The sequence below is a fragment of the Notamacropus eugenii genome, chromosome 2 (genome assembly GCF_028372415.1).
Source record: "Notamacropus eugenii isolate mMacEug1 chromosome 2, mMacEug1.pri_v2, whole genome shotgun sequence".
NCBI classification, from domain to species: Eukaryota; Metazoa; Chordata; class Mammalia; order Diprotodontia; family Macropodidae; genus Notamacropus; species Notamacropus eugenii.
Window position 1 is genome coordinate 280,887,113 of NC_092873.1, and position 20,727 is coordinate 280,907,839.

Genomic DNA, 20,727 nt, shown 5'->3' on the forward strand with positions numbered 1-20,727 from the left:
GTGTTGGCTATTGTGCTGTTTTAATTTATTTTAGACTCTTCAAATACTTGAACACCTGAGCTTGCTATGAGCTTCCTGTTAGAAGGATTTCTTTTTTCATGCCAAGTTGTTAGGTCCTAGAACTACTGAAAGGAGAATTGTATACTAAATGTCAAACAGTATTTTGGAGCAGGTAGCAAACATTTATTCAAAGAGACAGGATGGTGTAATAGGACAAATTTGGTACTCACAATCAAAAGGTCTAGCCAGGTTTGAGTTCTCAGCCAATCTCTTATTGGCCTTGACTTTGGTCAAATTATATCATCTTTTGGATCCTGTTTCCTTTTTACCAAAATGAGAATGGTAATACTTGCAGTATCTATCCCAGATTTTCCTTTGAGAGTTAAATGGGAAAATGTGTATATATTACTTTGTGCATATGAGTTGTTAATGTTTTAGATGGTACCATGAAATGAGCACTGGATCTGGAGTCAGGAATAATGGAATTCAAATCTGGCCTCAGATACATATTAGTTATGTGACATTAGGCAAGTCACTGAACTTCCATTTGCTTCACTTCCTTCATCTATAAAATGGGAATAATGATAACACCTACTTCCCAAAGTTATAAGAATCAAAGGAGATAATAATTATAAGGTGCTTAACACAGTGTCCAACATATAATAAGTGTTATATAATGTTATTAATATTATTATTATTAATTGATTTGAAAGACATGAGTTAGCCTTTCTAAGCCATCATCATAAGTGTTGCCCATTTTCCACTGTATAGGAAATATCCTTTCCTATTTGCTTTGAACTGGAAAGATGACACAGATGTATATTTCATTAGCATTGTCCTTGAACCTGTCAACAAAGAAACAAGGACTGCAAGTAGGGGAAGCTTCAATATCCTCTCACTTTACAAGTGGTCCTGTGGAAAGAAGCAGCACTGGAAAATGTGTATATATGAATGCAACTTGTGTGAGGCATAGGCACGTTCTTTGCTATTCCATACCTACCTTCTGGGTTAATAGAGGGCTTACTTATTTAGAACTGTCAAGTGAGCATCTTTTACAGGCATTAGACCTATTCCAGAAGAGGGTAAAAGACCAAAGAATGCAGTTTTTATATAGTCCTATCCTCTCACAGCACATAATTACTTTGAGATTTTGAGATCTTTCTTTCATCATTTACATGTATATGTCACAAAGTTGTGCACCCAATTAATTGAAGCATAACATGGATCCAAGTTAGGCAAATTGCAAGTTTTCCCTTCAGTTTGGTTCAATAGTGTTACCCATATTGAGCCTATCTGTAGTGACTATAAATTTTTCCAAATACCAATTTTCTTGTTATTAATTAAGATTTTCAGTTTTCTCTTTCTATTCATCAGATATCTTTCTCAATTTTTTCCTTTCTCCTTTCTTATTCTGACAGTTACTTCTCCCTATTTTAAACATTTTTAAACCCTTTTATGTAAATTCTCTCTCTCCAAATGTAATGAGACTTCTTTTTCTCCAGTACAATACTGTGGGCTTCATGGTTGCTGTAGTCTGTTTCCTTTTCCAATTGAAGATCTCACCATAGGAGTACTGAGGCAAATGTTCCCCAAAACCACTGTGCTATAGTTCATTTGGTAGTGTTGTAATTGGATTAGAAATGACAGCTACTCTTTAAAGACAGAGGTATGACAGCCCACAGGCCTTCAAAATCTTGTCAAGAATAATGAGGATTTTTTTTTTTTTAAAGAAGAGTTTAAGGGATTTGTGGTTTTGCTATTGTGCTATGAATGACTGTTTTAGAAAAGTGCCTCCTTCTCCAGGAAATTAATCCCGAGTCCTGATAAGGGGAGAGGATTTGGCCAAATAATTCAAGTTAAGAACCCCCAAATCTTCTTTTGAAGAGAGTGTAATTTTTGCAGGAAGTTAAATTGTAAAATTTAACTAGGTCATGTTTTATCTTTGTTTCTTGAAACTGGGTGATAATCATAATCCTGATGCTTTTGATGGTAGAGATTGTGTCTTACGCCTTTCTACGTCCTCCACAAAACCTATGGGTAATTGCACAATAAACACGTTGGATTTGAGATACTTGAATTTGAAATTGAATGCATGTCTCTACTTTGAGCTAGTATTTCTTAATTATGTACGTCTCTGACTTTTAAAAAAGTACTTCCAAAACTTTAGGGAATCAGTGTCTCTTACTTAGCAAATAATTCCAAGTATTTGAAGTATTTTGACAGGCTAAATTAGCTTTTTAAGGAAGCATCAAGTTGTGGTGAAAAAAGGGCTGGCTGTGAGTTCAGGAAGACACAGGTTAAAATCCTGACTGACACATACCAGTTGTGAGACTCTGGGCAAGTCACTTAATCTCCCAAGGCCCCAGACAGCTCATTAAAACTAAAAATTACAGAACAGCTGCCTATCCATATTAGTGAAGGTTGTTTTTCATTCTAGGAGTTTTCTGCACAGATAAAATCACAGATCTGTGCCAAAACAACAGTAAAATGAACTTTTTTGGATGATTAGAACCATTAGAGGTTTCTAGTTTACATTTTTTTTTTCTTTTTCTAGGCAGGAGTATGTTAAAATGGAAGTTGCTTGCAACCTCATTTGGAGGAGGAATTATTTTGTTTTTGTATTTTTATCCCCAGCACCTGACCACCATCACAGGTCAAAACAAATGCATGAATCTATTGCCCAGAGTATGATACACAGTTGGATGGACAATTTTTAGATCATATATGTGTAGACACATATATACACATATATGTGTATATATATATATGTGAAGGCAAGCAAAGTAGGATCTTTTGCTGTTTTTATTTATACCAAGAAGTATAATGCCTCTGAATAATGTGATTAAGGAGGATCTTTCCCACCCATTGTTGGGCCCTTGAAGATTTGTAGGAAGGTCTATACCTTTTGTTAATGAGGCACTGGTTCTCAAGGGATTTGATGTCCTCTGGCTCTAAAAAGTGTATAAAGACTCTGAGGTGAGTTTTACTTTGAGGTTTAGCTTTTTGAAGAAGGTTTGTGTGTCAGATGAGAGTCTGGGAAGCCACTAAACAGGTCCTGGCTTGGAAAACCCAGATTCTGGTGCTTTCCTCTGGTAACTATGGTCAGACAGTTGGACCTGTCTGTTCAATTGTGATGTATGTGTTGATTATGGTCAGACAGAGGAAGCCATGTCTGTTGATCTTCGATTTCTTGGTATTTTCTTTGAAGTTTAGGGAGCTTACTCCACTGAACTAGGTGAATGATATATGTGCTTGATGAAAGGAATGATACATGTGCTTGATTAAAGTGATTGGTAACCCCTCAAAAGTTGCCTTTCCTTTTAGAAATGCAGATCAAAGAACCTGTGATAGCTGCCCCCCATATATATTGGAGTGCTTACTGATGCAACAATAATTACATGTTTGCATATATATGTTGTTCACATGAACATATCCATCTCTATATCTACCTTTTTGTATTTCTATAACTGGGACAGGCAGCATAAATGGACAATAGATTGGTTCTATAATTAAACAGGAAGAAAAGAATGAACTGGATTCCCTTTAGGAAATCACAAAAATCCTTTTTATCTCCCAAACAATTATACGGCTGCAAGATGTGGAACATAGCAATCCCCCAAACTACTTATACAGAGGACACATAACAGACATGAGCAGAATATAGTAGTCAACAAATAAGGCAAAATTTGGTCAACAGAAGTAAAGGATGTCATTAGGGATATATATGATTTAAAAGAGGATGGGGCAGTCTTGTACCATGATTAGGGGACAACAAGTGCTCTACTGCTAAACATGATGTTAGAAGAAATTAATTAATATATCCAGCATTTTAGGTGGACCCCTCGTGGTGGATTTCTAGGAAATTATGGAAGGGAACTGCATTGGGATGGGTGGGCATGAATGGATTGAGATCTCTGTTCTTGGTAGAAATGCCCAAATTGATAGAGATCACACACACATTTGAATATCTCTAGTCTAATACAGAGCTTTGCACACGGTAGGTATATATAACAAATGTTTGTTGAATTGAATTGAACTACACTGGTGAATCACCTGCTCCTTTGTGTTTCCAGGAAGACCTTAATATAGGTTCTTTTTTGTTTCTTTTTAAAATTGAGGGCCATTTTTCTCATGGGTTCCCTTTTTATCCTGCAGTTTTTCTTACCAGCCTGTGTTATCCATTCCTTTACATCAAACCCTCACTCAAAACACAGTAAAAAACAGTTTACATTTATCTGGAGCTAAAACACTTTATGAAAGTGCATACATCAAACAAAAAAAGCTTAAAGGGTACAGGAAACTTCTAGCGGTAAATCATGCCCATTTGCTAGCACTGAGAAAGAGGAAAGAGGAAGAAGTGGGGAACTGATAAATTTACCAGGTCCCTCCTCATAGACAGTCAAACTCTTTCAAACATATCACTTTGTAAAGGAAACCCCAAATTCCCATTACTATAGTGAGTTCAGGATAGCAACATCCTTCACTTGCAATTAATTGTGAACCATGAGCAGTTCTCCTCTCTGAGGAGCTCAGAAGTTCTTAGATTTCAGTTTCCCAAAATCTTTCAGTCCCTCTATCTAGCTAGAAAAGACTATACTTCCTATAAACTTACTTCCAATAGAGCAATATACTATATTAATGATACTCGAACCAATTTTTAAAAATATTAAGCACTTCTTTTTGTATGATATATCATAGATGCCAAAAGGCTTTTTTACATGTTTAGACATACATTTTAATATTTGAAAGCAGTGGTTGTAGGAAGGAAGTACAAGTAAGATATACTGAGGACCAAAGAAGTTGATTCTATTTAAACAAATAAAAATTGGTTGGCAATTGAATTTTTTCTCTGAGACACTCACACAGAGGAAAATTGTGAGCAGCTTAAGTTGTCATTGTGAATTGCCAGGAATCTGTTAATTGCTGATCAAAGCCCTGAAAGAACTACCATGATGTCATGAGAAAAAGTAGTAAGACTTTTTTTCTTCCAAATTTATTAATTTATTTGCTGTCAATTTTCAACAATCACTTCCGTAAATTTTATATTTTCTTCCTCTCCCTCCTCAAGAGATGGCATGAAATCTTACATGGTCTCTACATATACATTCTTATTGAGCACATATTCACAGTAGTCAAGTTGCATAGAAGAATTAAAACAAATGGGCAAAACAACGAGGAAAACAAAATCAAACCAAACATAGCAAAAGAGAAAATAGCTTCATTCTGTGTTCCGACTCCATAGTTCTTTCTCTGGATGTGTATGGCATTTTGCACCATGAGTCCTTTGGAAATGTTTTAGGTCCTTGCATTGCTGGGAAGGGCTAAGTCTATCAGAAACAGTCCTGAGACACTGTGGCAGTTACTGTCTATTATGTTCTCCTGGCTCTGCTCACTTCACTTAGCACCAGTTCATATAAATCTTTCCAGGGTTTTCTGAAGTTTGCCTGTTTGTCATTTCTTATAGCACAATAGTACTCCATTACATTCATATGCCACAATTTGTTCAGGTATTCCCCAACTGATGGGCATCCTCTTGATTTCCAGTTCTTGGCCACCACAAAAAGAGCTGTTAGAAATATTTTTGTACATGTGAGTCCTTTCCCCATTTTTATGATCTCTTTGGGATACAGTCCTAGAAGTGGTATTGCTGGGTCAAAGGACATGTACACTTTTATAGTCCTTTGGGCACAGTTTCAAATTGCTCTCCAAAATGGTTGAATCAGATCACAGCTCCACTAACAATGAATTAGTGTTCCAACTCTCCCACATCTTCTCCAGCATTTATCATTTTCCTGTTTTGTCATGTTAGCCAACCTGATAAATGTGATGTGGTACCTCAGAGTTGTTTTGATTTGCATCTCTCTAATCAATAGTGATTTAGTGTATTTTTTCATATGACTATAGATAACTTTAATTTCTTCCTCTGAAAACTGCCTGCTCATATCCTTTGACCATTTATCAATTGGTAAATGATTAATATTCTTGTAATTTTGACTTAGTTCTCTATGTGTTTTAGAAATGAGACCTTTATTATTGACACTAGTCGTAAAAGTAGTAAGTCTTCAATAAAAACATTGAGAATTGTTTAGAAGCTTCTAGTGATGGAGACTTTAGTAAAATGATGAAATAAATGCAAACAGGATTGGTAAAGGGGGCTCCCCAAAAGCACTTCAGTGTACTGAATCTACAGGATCTTAATGAACAGTATGAACAGTAAGGAGAATTGTGAAAGCCCAGCAAATAGTTGCCTATATTTGTGGTTCCACATAGCACTTTACTGTTGTTCAGTCATGTCTTCATAACCACATTTGGGATTTTTTGGCAAAGATACTGGAGTAGTTTACCGTTTCCTTCTCCAGCTCATTTTACAGATGAAGAAAGAGGGTTAAGTGACTTGCCCAAGGTCACAGAGCTCCTAAGTATCCAAGACCAGATTTTCATTCAGAAAGACAAATCTTCCTAATTTTAGACCCAGCACCCTATCCATTGTGGCACCTTGCTTCCCCAAAGGAAAAAAAATAGTAGATAATTTCCTGCTGAGGGGTAATAACAATAAGTCACACACAGTGTTTTAAGGTTTACAAAATACTCTAATACGTTATTTCATTTGATTCTCACAACTCTGTGTACTAAAGTGCTGCGGATATTATCACCATTTTACAAATAAGGAAATGGGGACTCAAAGTGGTTAAATGATTTGGCTGGGGTTATACATATAATCAATATTCGAGCCTCATTCATTCTGAGTTTAGGTCCAGCATTCTGTCCACTACCCTATACTGCTTCTGGGATACTGAGGCATCTCCACATCAACCTGACATTAACAATCTTTCTGCTCTCTTTTCAGGGTACATATAAGGGATACAATAAAGACATTCCCAAGATATATAAACCCTAACAAATTCAGCTACTTACTACTTCTAATGTTTGCTGGGTAAATACTAGAAGGAATGCAGAAACAGTGATGAATACTGAACAACTTAGGAACACATGTGGCATTTTCATCACAGCTACTCATTAAAGGTAGGGGTTTAGAGGAGAAAAGCAGATTTGTGAATTGAGAAACAGGTTAATAAGATGGCATCTGGGAAAAAAACACATAGATTCCTGGCTCATCAATTAAAATGATGTCTGGAAATGAATTGAGTATTTATTAATATCTGTTATGTGCCAAATACTGTACAATGGTGCTGGGTATAACAAAAGTAAGGCAGTCCCTATGCTCACGAAGCTTTCATTCAACTAGGATACAGACAGAAATAAGTAATTGTTCACACAAAATAAGCCCATGGTGAAGTAGAGTGGTGTGTGCTAATAACTAGGAGACTTGAGAAAGACCCTGAACTGAACCTTGAAGGGAGTTAAGGATTCTAAAAGGTGGAACTGAGGATGAAAAAATTCTCAGCTGAAAGTATGGAAGATGGGAGATACAGTATTGTAAATAGCCTAGAGGCTAGTTTGAAAGGGGGAAACATTGTTACTCTGCCTTGAGAGAGGGAATTTCTTTAACAGGAGTTTCTTTTGCCAATGAAATCACAAGTTTTGACTAAGGTGGAGAATGTTCTCATCTACCATCTGACTAAGCCTTCCATGATTCCTGAGGCCAGAGAGTGGTTGCTCATTAGAAGCTTTTCAGACTCCATTTCCCATGAGACTGAGTGTTTGTGACTCAGGATGACTGTGAGGAGGACTAGATTCTGATTGATGCAAAAGCACTTTTGAGCTAAAGACAAAGGAGAAGAGTAGTTAAGATGAATAGATAGCTATGGTGGCACCAAATTAGGAAGTGTGGTTACAAAAACAGCTCAGCCTGTCTGTTGGGTGATGACAACTGAGATCTGGAAGTAACAGGACCTTCTTTCATGACTGGGCTGAGGGGAAGGAGAAATTTTTATTGTAATCAGAGCATAGATGGAACTGGCCTAACTTAGACAAGCAATCATAGAGATTTTGTCATGTTATCCTGACCCTGGAGTTATCAATTTCTGGAAAATATTCTCCTCTACCCCACTTCCAATGCTCTGGGACTTCGGGAGGATTCTGGAGGAGATTAGATTGTAATTCCTCACGAATGTGACTGAAGTTATTTCTCTATTCCTTTGCTACTGGTATTAATCCTAATTAAATGTTCAGCTTTTTAAAACACATCTTCTTTGATTAGTTAGCTAGTAAAGGCACAAAGTGAGCTCAGATGATTTTGGAGATTCCCAATAGTTAATTACACTTATCTTCCAAAATACCTATACATTTAACTCAATGCAGAGTTGAGTCAAATCTGGACTACATGTATATAAATCTGGAAATGCCAGTTCTAAATATGGAGTGGATATGTTTAGCATTGAAAGGTGACATGAGTCAGGATAATTATCTTTATAGCTTTATATTATTTGAAGGGCCATCCTGTGGAAAAGAGGTTAGATATGGAATTGCAGAAGTGAGAAGCAAGACCAGTGGGGGGAAGTTACAAGAGTTTAATTCAGTTAAAGGAACATATTTCTATTAGTTACTGCTGCCTGGAATGGAATGGGCTGCAGGTAATGAGCTCTTCTCTTTAGAGGAGTTCAAATACAGACTAAATGACAAGCCTTTTGTAAAGGTGATTACTGGAGGAGACAACTAAGTGGCTCAGTGGATAGAGTGTTGGGCCAAATTCTCAGACACTTACTAGCCATGTGACCCTAGGCAAGTCATTTAATCCACTGAAATTTACACACCAGTTAAATGGGGACAAAAATAGCACTTCCCAAGATTGTAGTGAAGATCAAAGGAGATAATACTTTAAAGTAACTTTCGAACCTTAAAGCATTATATTATTACATAGTGTCAGAAGTGTTTAGTAAATATTTAACAACCATCTCTTCCAGCATCAATATTTTTCTCCAGCACTTTTTAAGTCTAGACAGTCAATGAAGCAATAAATCAAGTCCCATTTTGTAGCTTTTGTCAGTCTGTAAGGTGTAAATGGTCACATTGACTATTTCACAGTCTCCTCTAGGAACTGTATAATCTGACTCTAGCCCACATCTACATGGTGGAAATGGGTATAGTAAACACTAGAGGAGTGAGAAAACTTGAATTCTAGTCTAAGCTCCAGCACTAGCTAAGTGACATTTGAAAATATTGACAAAAATCCACAAATATTTCTTAAATATAAACGATATATGAAGCACTGTACCGTTTTGCATAAGATAAAAGATAAACTCTACAGTGTTCCTTTCTTCATAGATCATAGAATTTAGAGGTAGATGAGATTGGAGAGATCATCTAATTCATCACCTATTTTATAGATGAAGTAATCGAAGCCCAGGGAATTTAAATGACTTGCCTAAGTTTACACAAATAATAAGATGCCTAATCAGGATGTGAACCCATGTCCTCTCTCTTCAAGTCCATTATAGTCTAGTAAAGGTAGATGACACACATATGAACTACTGTAATACAAAATAGAATTATGTAAAAAACTATATTGAAATAAAGTCAAGATACAATGTGACATCATGAGAAGATGAGATCACGTCTAGTTTGAGGACTAGGGAAAGTTTCTTGAAGGAGGAAATATTTAAGCTGAGTTTTCAAAGATCAGATTTTAAAAAGTAGAAATAGAAAATGTGGAGAGATGGAAAATGAGACAGTAGTTAGTTGACCCAGTGAATAGAATGCTGGCCTTTGAGTTAGGAGGATCTGATTTCAAATCCATCCTCAGGCACTACCTGTGTGACCATGGGCAAGTCACTTTAACCCTGTTTGCTTCAGTTCCTCATCTGTAAAATGAGCTTCAGAAGGAAATACCAAACCACTCCACTATCTTTGCCAAGAAAACCACAAATGGAGTCATGGAGAATTGATCACAATTAAAATAACTCAACACCAGTAAAGGAAAATGAAAAAGATAGAAGTTAAGGGAGCATAATAGTAAACACTCTCCCTATTTCATCTGCTACTGGTTTGGAGACACAAATCCAAACCTCCATTTAAGGAGGGGTTTCAGCACAGACATAGCCTTGTTTCCCCTGGACTTTGAATCTTCTCTAACTTCTCTACTGTGCTCCCAGGTTGGGTACACTCCAACCCTAACCCCTTTTAGTTTCCTTTGGTGTATTGTCTTTCCCCATTAGATTGTAAGCAACTTGAAGGCAGGGACTGTTTTATTTTGTTGTTATTTTGTATTTGTCTTCCCTGCACTTAGCAAAGTGCCTAACACACAGGAGGTGCTTAATAAATATCGATTGTTGTCTATTACCAGCTTTCATGGGGTAGGTACAAAACTGCTTTAAAAAATTGTAAAGCGTTATACAAATATAAAGCAATACTACTCTCATTTGACCAGATAACCTCTGAGGTGTTTTCTTCTAATGAAAATCCTATGATTCTGTGCATGGAGCTGTCAGACAAATTTGAATCAATTTTCTCTAGTTAGGAAAGTCAGCAAGAATGAAACAGCATTTTCTTTCAATCCTGGAGACTAAATTTCAACATCTATCACTTACTCAATTTTTTTTTAGTTGCTGAAAAATTCTTAGGTTTCTTCCTATAACCCTGAAGGACCAACTGGATAATGGATGCTGCTGGCAATAAAGTCAGGAGTATCAAAAGTCATGGAGTGAAAGCCGTCCTCAAGAGTAAGGCTAGGCTGAACCCCTTCCTGAGCTTCTGTCTCCTTTAGTCATGTATCCCAAGTCTTCACTCTAAGACTTTCCTAATAATTAATGTGTCAGCCCAGGAAACTGGGCTTGTGCATGGTTTGACTACTGAATTCTTTCTGTTTCTCTCTCCTTTGACCTTTATCCAAATGTTCTTTTTCATACTTTCCCTCTCTGTTTACAAGATTTCCTCATATGGTTTTTAACTTTCAATATATAATATTATCCTCTTCTCACACCATTTCTTTTATCTATTCTATTTATTTTGAATGAAATCTACCCATCCAAAGCCAAAGACAATCATGGGTTTCATCTCACTAAGTCTTGGTGATACCATTGATCTCAGATTTGCCTCTTTACTTCAGTACCTGAAGTTCCTCCTGGTTGTTGCCTAAACTTTGATATTTGTGTAAAGACACTTAAGGCCACAGGTTTACTACTGGCTCATTTATAAGATTTTATCTCTGGAAAATTTTTGTGTGTCCCAACTGCTGTTCTTCTTTCTTTTTTGACTTCTCTACAGTACCTCCATAGAAGGATGCGTTCATAAGTGTCTTTTCCTTCTCCATCTGCTTTTAGCGTAAAGCCCTTTTGATTAGATTTGCAAGACACCTGGAAAATACATTTATACTAGCCTTTTTTAGGTATACTCTGTCTCTTGCCAGTAATCTGTCAAGTCTGTGTTGTAAGTTGTTATTCAGAAATCCAAATCTCATTTTCAGATACCACCTTCATAGCCAACTGTTCATTTCCCAAATTAATGTTTCTCTTCTGTATCCCTTGCCTTCAAAGGGCAAAAAGTGGGGAAAGTATAACCTGTGCCTTTATGGTCCTGAGTTTCTTGTTCAAGACTTCATAATCATTGGCAAGGCTTCTGGGACTCCTGTGGCAATGTCATTTGTGCCCATGGGAGTTACAAGAACTGAGTTGCTATTATCACTTTTGAGGTTCTTCGTTATGTGCTCCAAGAAGATGATAAATTTCTCTCTTGTGGATATCAAATTGGTAAAAATCTGAGCAGCCCTGAGCAGGGAAACACCAATTCATCCTCCTCTTCTCCTCTTCCTCTGCCTCTCACTTCAAAGTTTCTATGGTTCTCCTGTATCATTCTTGAGAGGACAAGCAACTTCTTCCTCTTTGGAGCAACCAATTATTCCTTCTCAAGAAGATGATATAGGTGTAAAGGCCTCTGTTTCTTTCACCTTTTCTTCTCTGTGAAACTCTCCTATTCTTCATGTGGGCAAAGGGCATAACTCACCTCCTGCACTTCAGAACCTTCCTCCCACCAACCCCCTTGCTTCTCTTTTCTTGGGGAACATTCTCTCCTCCCTCACAGTCTGTAATGTGGAGAGGCATTCTTCTATCTAGTTTAGGGGTGGGGAACCTGCAGCCTCGGGGTCACATGTGACCCTTGAGGTCCTCAAGTGTGGCCCTTTGGCCAAATCCATGCTTTGTTCTGTGAGGTTTTGATTCAGTCAATAAGCCACACTTGAGGACCTTGAGGGCCACATATGACCTTGAGGCCACAGGTTCCCCAGCCCTGTTCTAGTTCCTTTCCTTTCTCTTCCTGAAGGAAGATCAGCCTTTACTTGGAACACAGCTAAGAGTCACAAGAGTGTAGAAGAAATAGAAAGATTACACACTTAAAGTGAGTCACTACCCAACTTCTTCTACTATCTATAATGGCTTCAATTTTCAACCTTGTTTCTTAGTTTAAAAGCTGAAACATTTTAAAACCAAATTCCCTTATCTCTCGTCGACTTTATCAATTTACTTAAACCTCCACTTGTTCCACTTGATTTTTCTAATTTACTTTGTTTTGTCGTGTCTAACCTTTTTCTTCTTGAGTTTAATTTTTTTCAGGTTATACTCTAAAATCCTCCTTAATCTTTTTATATTCTCCTAATTGTCCTTAAGCTTTCTTCTCCAACAAACCAGAAATAGAATTGGAAAGAGAATTTGGACCTGGTGATGGTTCTTCAAATATTCTTCAATTTCTCCCAAATTTTGCCAAAACTTTCCTCTCCAAATTCATCCTCTGATCTGCTTCATAAGTCTCATCCCCCCAGTCTCCTCCCAGGTCACCTAAAATTATTTCCTTCTCTTCATTTTTCTCAATTCTTTGACTTGTCTTCTACTCCTTCTCTATCACCTTCTCCCATGGAAACAAGAAGTAGAAAAGGAGGAAAAACAGAGGTGATAAAGAAGGACATTCTAAGCAGGAGTCAAGGACAGCTCTCATTTGATCCTCACAATAAATGTGGTATATTTGTTAAATTTCTCTTAAAAATGCATTTCTACATTTCTGTCCCTGATTTTGCCAAAGGCAGAAATAACTCCTTATACAAAATTTAAAAGAAAAGAATTTATGCCTTAAAAAAATAATCTCATTACATCCCTCCAGAATGGAGTAGTGGACAGATTGATGGACTACCATGAAGGTTTGGGTTCAAATCTTGTCTCAGTCTCTTACTAGTTCCATGACCTTGGACAAATGACCTATCCTGTAGGAGTTTCAGTTCCTCATCAAAAGGAAGAGACTGACTTGAAGGTTTTTAAGGTTCCTTTAGCCACTAAATCTATTATCCCTTTAGCAAAGAAAAATAGTTAAGAAAGAAACAGAACTTTGCTACAATGACCTTATCTGACAATGTGTACAACACAATCTCAGCAATCTCTTGCCTCTCTCACAAAAGGAGGGAGATGGGTTTCATTATTTGTTCTCCAGACTGAAATCAGTTTTTCAATTACTCTTTTAGTTTTCTTTTCATTTATGTGATTATAGTCTTATGTTTTGTGCTTATGGTTATGTTTATTCTCCTCTGTATCGGTTCATTCAATCCTTTCCATGTTTCTCAGAATTCCTCATGTTTGTTATTACTCACTGCATAGTAATATTCCATTACCTTCCTTTCATTCCTCAAATAATGAGAATCCATTTTGTTTACAATTCTTATCTTCCACAAAAATGCTGTTATAAACATTTTTGTTATGTGTCCAGTCTTTGTTTATGTCTTTTACCTCCGCGGGGTATATGCCACATCCATGCTACTGTGGATTTTGCCAGAGCAGGAAAAAAAAATTCTAGGCAAACCTTATTTTGCCTCTTATCAGGGAATATTGAAAGGCAGTTGGAGTTCATTTTCAACCCCATGCTCCACAGCCTGAAACTAAATCATAATACAAAGGATAAGCAGCAAGCCCAGAATTTTGTGATGGGCTGAATATGGTAAAGATATTCAGCAAGGTGAAATTTAATACAGATACATGTAAACTGCTATGCATAGAGTTAAAGAAAGCACCTTTAAAAGTACAAGATCACAGAGGTATATTGTTCAATAGCAATTTGTCAAAAAAAAAAAAGATAGTGGGGTTTTACTTCAGGTAATGTTAATGTGAGCCACAAATATGATATAGCAGCTAAGAAAGCTTACATGTAGGATCTTGGTGTGGGGGAGGCATGGGGTATTATAAAAACCACAGTCTCCATGTATAAGGGGTGTGACAGGCCTATAGACCCATAGAGCTACAGTCCATTCATTCCATAATTGGATCATGGAGTTCAGTTCTGAGGATTACCTTTCTGTAAGGACACATAAATTGGAAATTGTCAGAGGAGGGCACCCAAGGACTTTGAATTCATGCTATATGAAGATTTTTTGAAGGAAATAAGGATTTTTAGCTTTGTAGCTTTGAAGAGAGAAGACTTGACAGGGTAGGGGTAGAGTGGAGGACATGCTTTCTCCAAATATTTGAAAGGCTGCCATTTGAAAGTAAGGGACAGCTAGGTGGTACAGTGGATAGAATGCCAGGTCTGAAGTGAGGAAGCCTCCTCTTTGTGAGTTCAAATCCTGCCTCAGGGACTTAGCTGTGTGATACTTGTTAAGTCACTTAACCCTGTTTGCCTCAGTTTCCTCATCTGTAAAATGAGCTAGAGGAGGAAATGGCAAACCACTCCAGTATCTTCTCCAAGAAAACCCCAAATGGGGTCATGAAGAGTTGGACACGACTGAAAATGACTAAACAATAGTAACATTTGAAAGGAGGTTTAGATTTGTTCCTTTTGGTCACAGAGTGTAGAATCAGTAACAATGAGTGGAAATTGCATAAATGGCAAATATATGTTCCAGTTAAGTAAAGACTTCCTCTTAATTACACAGAACCTTTCTTGGAAGGTATTGGGTTCTCCTTCCCTGGAGTTCTTTCAGTGGGAACTAGATTATCATTAGATAGGAATATTGTAGAAAGCATTCTTTTGCAGGTATGGGTTTGATTAGAGGCTATGAAGATCTAATCCAACTCTGAAATCCTATAATTCTGTGAAAATAAAACATCCAAGTTAGAAAAGTAACAACAGAAACTATATTTACAGTTAGATTTAGCCCTTTTGTTGAACTCTGGAATAACTTCCAAAGGTTAATGAATTATCAAACTAATCACATATCTGAGGTCTAGATTAGTGATCTTCAATAAATTAAAAGTCATATAAAATTTATTAGTACCAGCCGTCAACAACCAGTTAGCTGTCTAATGGCCCAGCAAGAATCTATTAGTTGTTAAATGCTCTGAAAGAGTGAGGAAACTAAAGTTATTGCAGTTATTGGTAGTGTGAGTAATGTAGTCAAAGGTTGCCAACAGCAGGATATATAAAGCCAAAGAAACCCTGGGGCAGAAGAGTTACACTGAATGAAAATGATTTGTGTTTGCATAATGGTTTTTTCCTTTTACTTCTGATAAATTTATTCATGTAAGGTGGATCATTTCTAGTCTGAGATGGAGAAAAAGAGAGGCAGAGACAGAAAGAGAAACAAAGAGAGATAGACAAAGACATAGAAGGACAGAGACAAAGCTACAGAGAGAGGCAGAGACAGAGACACATACACACAGAAACAGAGACAGAGAGAGAGAGATGAAAAGCGAGAGAGACAGAAAATGTTTAGACAGCCAATGTGAAATAGAGTATACAAAGGAACAATTACCCAACTTTTGAAAACATACCACCCTCACCTATAATTGGTAAGACCTACATTCTTGCTAAACATCTTTTAACTACTTCTATTACAAAAGCACATTTTTGTTCCCGCGTGATGATGGAGAGTCTACATAGGTAAATCAGAGAGATGTGTAGTTACTGGATGAATTTATTCATACCACATAATTGCTTATTTTAAGAATCTTCATCTTTTTCTGATATTTTGAGATCTAAATTATTTCCACTTCAGATTTTATTTTTGGGGGGGGGATGATGAGGGATTTAGGACCTATGATTTTATCAGGGTGGGATGCTCCTGTCAGAAAACTCCCCAGAACTGATACAGATATCAATAACATATCTAAAACTTAAGTCTTAAAAAGTTACCTAGGGCATCAGAAGACTAAATGACTTGCTCATGGTCACCAAGCTAGCATGAGTCAGAGAGAAGACATGAATAGAAATACAGGTATTCCGAACTCCAAGATTCACCATCTATTTGCTGAGCATTGTTGTCTTTCATAAACTATCTGCATAATTCTCCTACTTTACATAAGCTATATAGTTAGACAGTAATTTGTCCTTTTATTGGCCTTCAGTTTCCCTTTTCTTTAGACTTTGTGTGGATGGGAATGGTATGGGGTTAGAACTCAGAGGACCTGGGATGGAATCTAGGATCTGATTTTGTGGGCTTAAAAATGAGAATGTTGGATTAACGTATCTAAATCTAGCTGTCAAATTAGAATCCTGTGAACTCTCCAATCTTTTTTTTATCATCCTAGCAAAATAAGACTTCTCAGGTTGAAGAATTAGCAATAAAAAAAATCTTTACTTTTAAAAAAATAATTTTGACTAACCTTAAATACTTTTCCTGAACAGTCCTATGAGTCAGTGAGAAAATGGGAAAGGGACTTGAAAGTTCCAGCTTTCTGTTTGGTGTTTGATTCTGTAGACAATTATCTTTTCTCCCCCCAAGGCAGTGCTATGCTCCCTGATTGCTACCAATCACAGGATATTGTCATAGAAGCACTCTGAGTTCTCTGTGATCATTACACTAAGCAGATACCTTAAGCTACTCTTGGGTCTGGTTATTGTTTGAAGTGGGTCTCAAATATGCTCTTACGACCACATGAACTCTCTGGAGATTTTATCTGAAGAAAAAGCCTAGGGCTCTTAAGATTACCAAATAATAATCAGTGATAGGGTTTTCTAGGACTTTTTTTTTCCTCAGAGAATGTGTTTGTACAGGTATTTTCTACCTAAGAGGCCAGTCTGAGATAATGAGGAGAGGATGATTCATGGAGAATTCCAGTGTTTGTACTTTATATTCTGCCCTCTTCCCCCAGAAAGAATAATTCGCTTTGGGCTTAATGTTAGAAGGGATCCTTGAGATCATCTATTGTGACTCCACATAACAGAGAGGCAGTGTGGCTCCATTGAAACAATGCTAGAGTTGGAGTTGGACTGAAAACTCTGCCTTGTAATATCTGTGTGGCCTGGGAATAGTCACTCATCTTCTCTTGGTCTCAGTTTTCTCATCTGCAGAATGAGAGAGAGGAATAGATGACTTCTATTTCTTTCTATCTCAAAACCTATGATTCTATGAAATGATGAAGAGATTGAACCCTAAAGTCTTTAGGGAATTTACTCAAGGTGACATCAATATTATGTAATAGAGATAGGATGCTAATTTAATTCCTCTGACTCTAGTTCCAATGATCTGTACCATCTATCACCCTGCCTCTCTTAATAACTTGACGTCTACTTTTGATCTTCCTCCTCTTTCTAGCCTCTTCTTGCTCCAAAATTCTGTCCCATATATCACCTCGCTTCTCCTAATAACTTGACATCTACTTTTGTTCGTCCTCTTCTTTTTAGCCTCTTCTTTCCAGATTTCTACCAGTAGCACTGTCAGAGATCATAATCTTTCAGAGTCTGAACCTTTTCATTTTGCAGATGTCAAAGAAGAGTAGCTCAGAGACTTTGTATGCCCAGAGTCATACAGGTAGTAAGTGTCAAAGATGTGACTTGACCCTAGTTCTCCTGATTCTAAATCTAGTATATAGAATAATATAGTCACAAAATCTCAGAGTGGTAAGGGAGCTTACAGGTCATTTATTTTAACCCATGCTCAAACAAAAATTCTCTTTGAGACATATCTGACAAATCTAGGCTGTGTTTGCAGATCTTCAGTGAGGGGACCCTATAATTTCCTGAGGCAACCTATTTTACTTGTATAGCTCTAATTATTAGAACAACAACAACAAAAGAATTGACATGGTTTTTCATATTCTAGGCATACAAATAAGTCTCTGTCCTGGAATCCCGATAAGAGTAAATTCTTTGGGCCAGATTTCTTGTCTCCAGTCTCTGGGTTCTCTATTTTAGAAATACAGACTTGGAACCCCAATTTCTTTAGTCATTGCTTCCTCCCTATTTGATTTCCTGGTCACACTTTTTGAATTTCTGAGCCTGATTTTAATTCTCTCTTTTCACTTTGGATAGGTTTCCAGATATGAATTAGTTTCCTAAAACATGATGTCTCAACTTGATTGGTCTATGTCCATTGAGTCAGGGGTTTTATGGATATATCTCTTAGGATTCAGATATGGAATGGACTTTAGAGGTCAACTAAACCAACACCTCCATTTTTTTTTTTTTGTTTTAGAGAGCAAGCTCAATACTTAAAAGGGTAAGTGATTTGTCATAGGCCAAATACATAGTAAGCAAGAGAGTTAGTATTCTTTCCTCCATATCATAGTCAACATTAATTCTTCTGGCCTCCAAACAAGTGGGATTAAATTAATTAAAGGTATTATTAGAGGAAATGAAAGGTAGTGTAGCATAATGGATAGAAAGCTGATTTGGGGAAAGAGATCAGGGTCTAAATCATAGTTTTATCAGTCCATCAGGTTACTATCTAAGATAGTATAAGAGATGTACTATTCATCTTTATTAGTGGAGAAAATTCCTTCCTGGGAGTGTCCTACACCAATAAGGTCAAAGTTCTAGTAAGAAAAAAATTAACTGGAGCACAACACATTGTAACTTCAAGAGAGCCCATTAGAAATTTTATTTTATCACTTTTAGTACACTTAAAACTTCATAAATGTGGTGTTTATATTATAATTTTAAAAATAAACAGTTGATTTATGAAGAAATATGCTCCAGATCAACCCCTCATAGAAAAGGGAATACATCAAACATGAAAATTCAAATGAATTTTATGATCCTGGATCTATGGGGGAAAAACAAAGTGAGATTTGAAAGAAGACAAGTAATAATTAGGTTAAAAATTCTAAAAGAATTGAAAAACCAGCCCACAGTAATAAACAACATTTCTTCAGGCTTCTGATGGTCTGTGTCAGAGGATATGAAAAAAGTCAGGTCATTGGTACAGTAAGATCGTGGTAACTCTTTGGGCTGATGGATTAAAAATAGGCATGCATCAGTTTTGTACAACTGAAGCAATGCCAGATGAGTCATTCCTGTGATTACTGTGAGTCAAAAAGAAGGACTCAATTTCCAAGTTTTCAAGTTAGTGTAAAATATTTGCTTAAATATATAAAGCATAAAGAGTGACAAATTGGGGGGCCTTGAAGAGTGAGAATGGAATTGGACACTATTTCAGAATCGCCCCTTTAACACTTTTTAGTAATGTTTATACTGTTCCCTTAATCATTCCCAAGAATATCCCCTCCTATACCTCTGTTTCTTAGAATTTCTAGTTTCCTTCAATATTTAATTTAAGTATGAAGTCCTACATAAAGCCTTTCCTGATCATCCAAATGATAATACACCCTCCTACCCTCCTGAAACTATTTTGTATTTACTAGGCAAATACCTTCTATTAACTTATCTTTGTAAATGAGGTTTTCCCTGCAAACACCTTGAGGATGGGCACTACTGCATTTTTGTATCACCAGTACCCAGAATAGTGACTGGTGCATAGTGGGTCCTTAACAATAATTTCTTGATGAAGTAAATTAAATAGAAATAATGATCGTTTCTTCAGCATTTTGAGATTTGTAAAGCATTTTCCCCTCACTGGGACTGTGAGGTAAGTTGTTGCATTATTTTTCAGTTGTGCTTGACTTTTCATGATGCTATTTGAGGTTTTCTTGGCATGGATATTGGAGTGATTTGCCGTTTCCTTCTCCCGCTCATTTTTACAGATGAGAAAACTGAGGCAAACAGGGTTAAGTGACTTGCCTAGTTTCACACAGCTAGTAAGTGTCTGAATTTGAACTCACAAAGAAGAATCTTCCTGAGCCCAGACCCAGAACTCTAGCTACCACACCACCTAGATACCTATGAGGTAAGTAGAACAAGTATAATTGCTGGGATTCCATAGGTGAAGAAACTGTGGCTCAGAGAGATTAAATGCGATCTTTATGGGCACAGGAATAGTAAATCTTAGAGCTGAAATTCAAGCTATTGGCTTTTAACTCCAAGACAATTGCTGCTTTCACTAAATAATACTACTTCTCTAGTAATGGGGAACTCATTACTTTGTAAAATAGCTCATTCCATTTAAAAAATAGTTTTATTAGAATGTTCATGATACTTAAAATCTGTCTCTATACAATGTACCCTCTGGTTCTAGTTCTGCCCTTGGTATCGTTGTTGTTGAATTGTTTTCAGTCATGTCTGACCCTTTGTGACCCCATTTGGGGTTTTCTTGGCAAAGATACTAGAGTGGTTTGCAATTTCCTTCTTCACTTTACAGATGACTTACCCAGGGTCACACAGATTGTAATTGTCTGAGGTTGGGGAAACGAGTTTTCCTGACACTAAGTCTGGCATTTTATCCACTGTGCCACCAAGCTGCCCCTCTGGTATCATACAGGTATTGAAACTCTTTAAATATTCAAAGACAGAAGTCAAATTCCCTTCCTTAAATTATTTTCTTCTCCAAACCAACCATGTCATAACCTTTCAACTGATACTCATATAAATCAATTACAAATGTCTCACCATTCTAGTATGGATGTACTCCAATTTGTCTATATTGCTGTTGAAAGGTGATCAAGTAGATATAGTTGGATTAACATAGAGCACAGTAAACTGTTAAGTTCTTTTATCTGAACACAATACTTTTAAAGCAACCAAAGA

At 36.8% G+C, this 20,727-nt stretch overlaps 1 long non-coding RNA gene across 3 annotated transcripts in view; it reads left to right on the top strand.

Moving 5' to 3' along the window:
* LOC140527323 (uncharacterized) overlaps positions 1 to 20,727 on the top strand; it is a 357,549-nt gene that overhangs the window by 147,286 nt on the left and 189,536 nt on the right. For all 3 annotated transcript variants that reach the window (XR_011974763.1, XR_011974762.1, XR_011974764.1), the window contains exon 4: positions 19,788 to 19,930. This is a non-coding gene — a long non-coding RNA (uncharacterized lncRNA). The remainder of the gene's footprint in view (positions 1 to 19,787; positions 19,931 to 20,727) is intronic.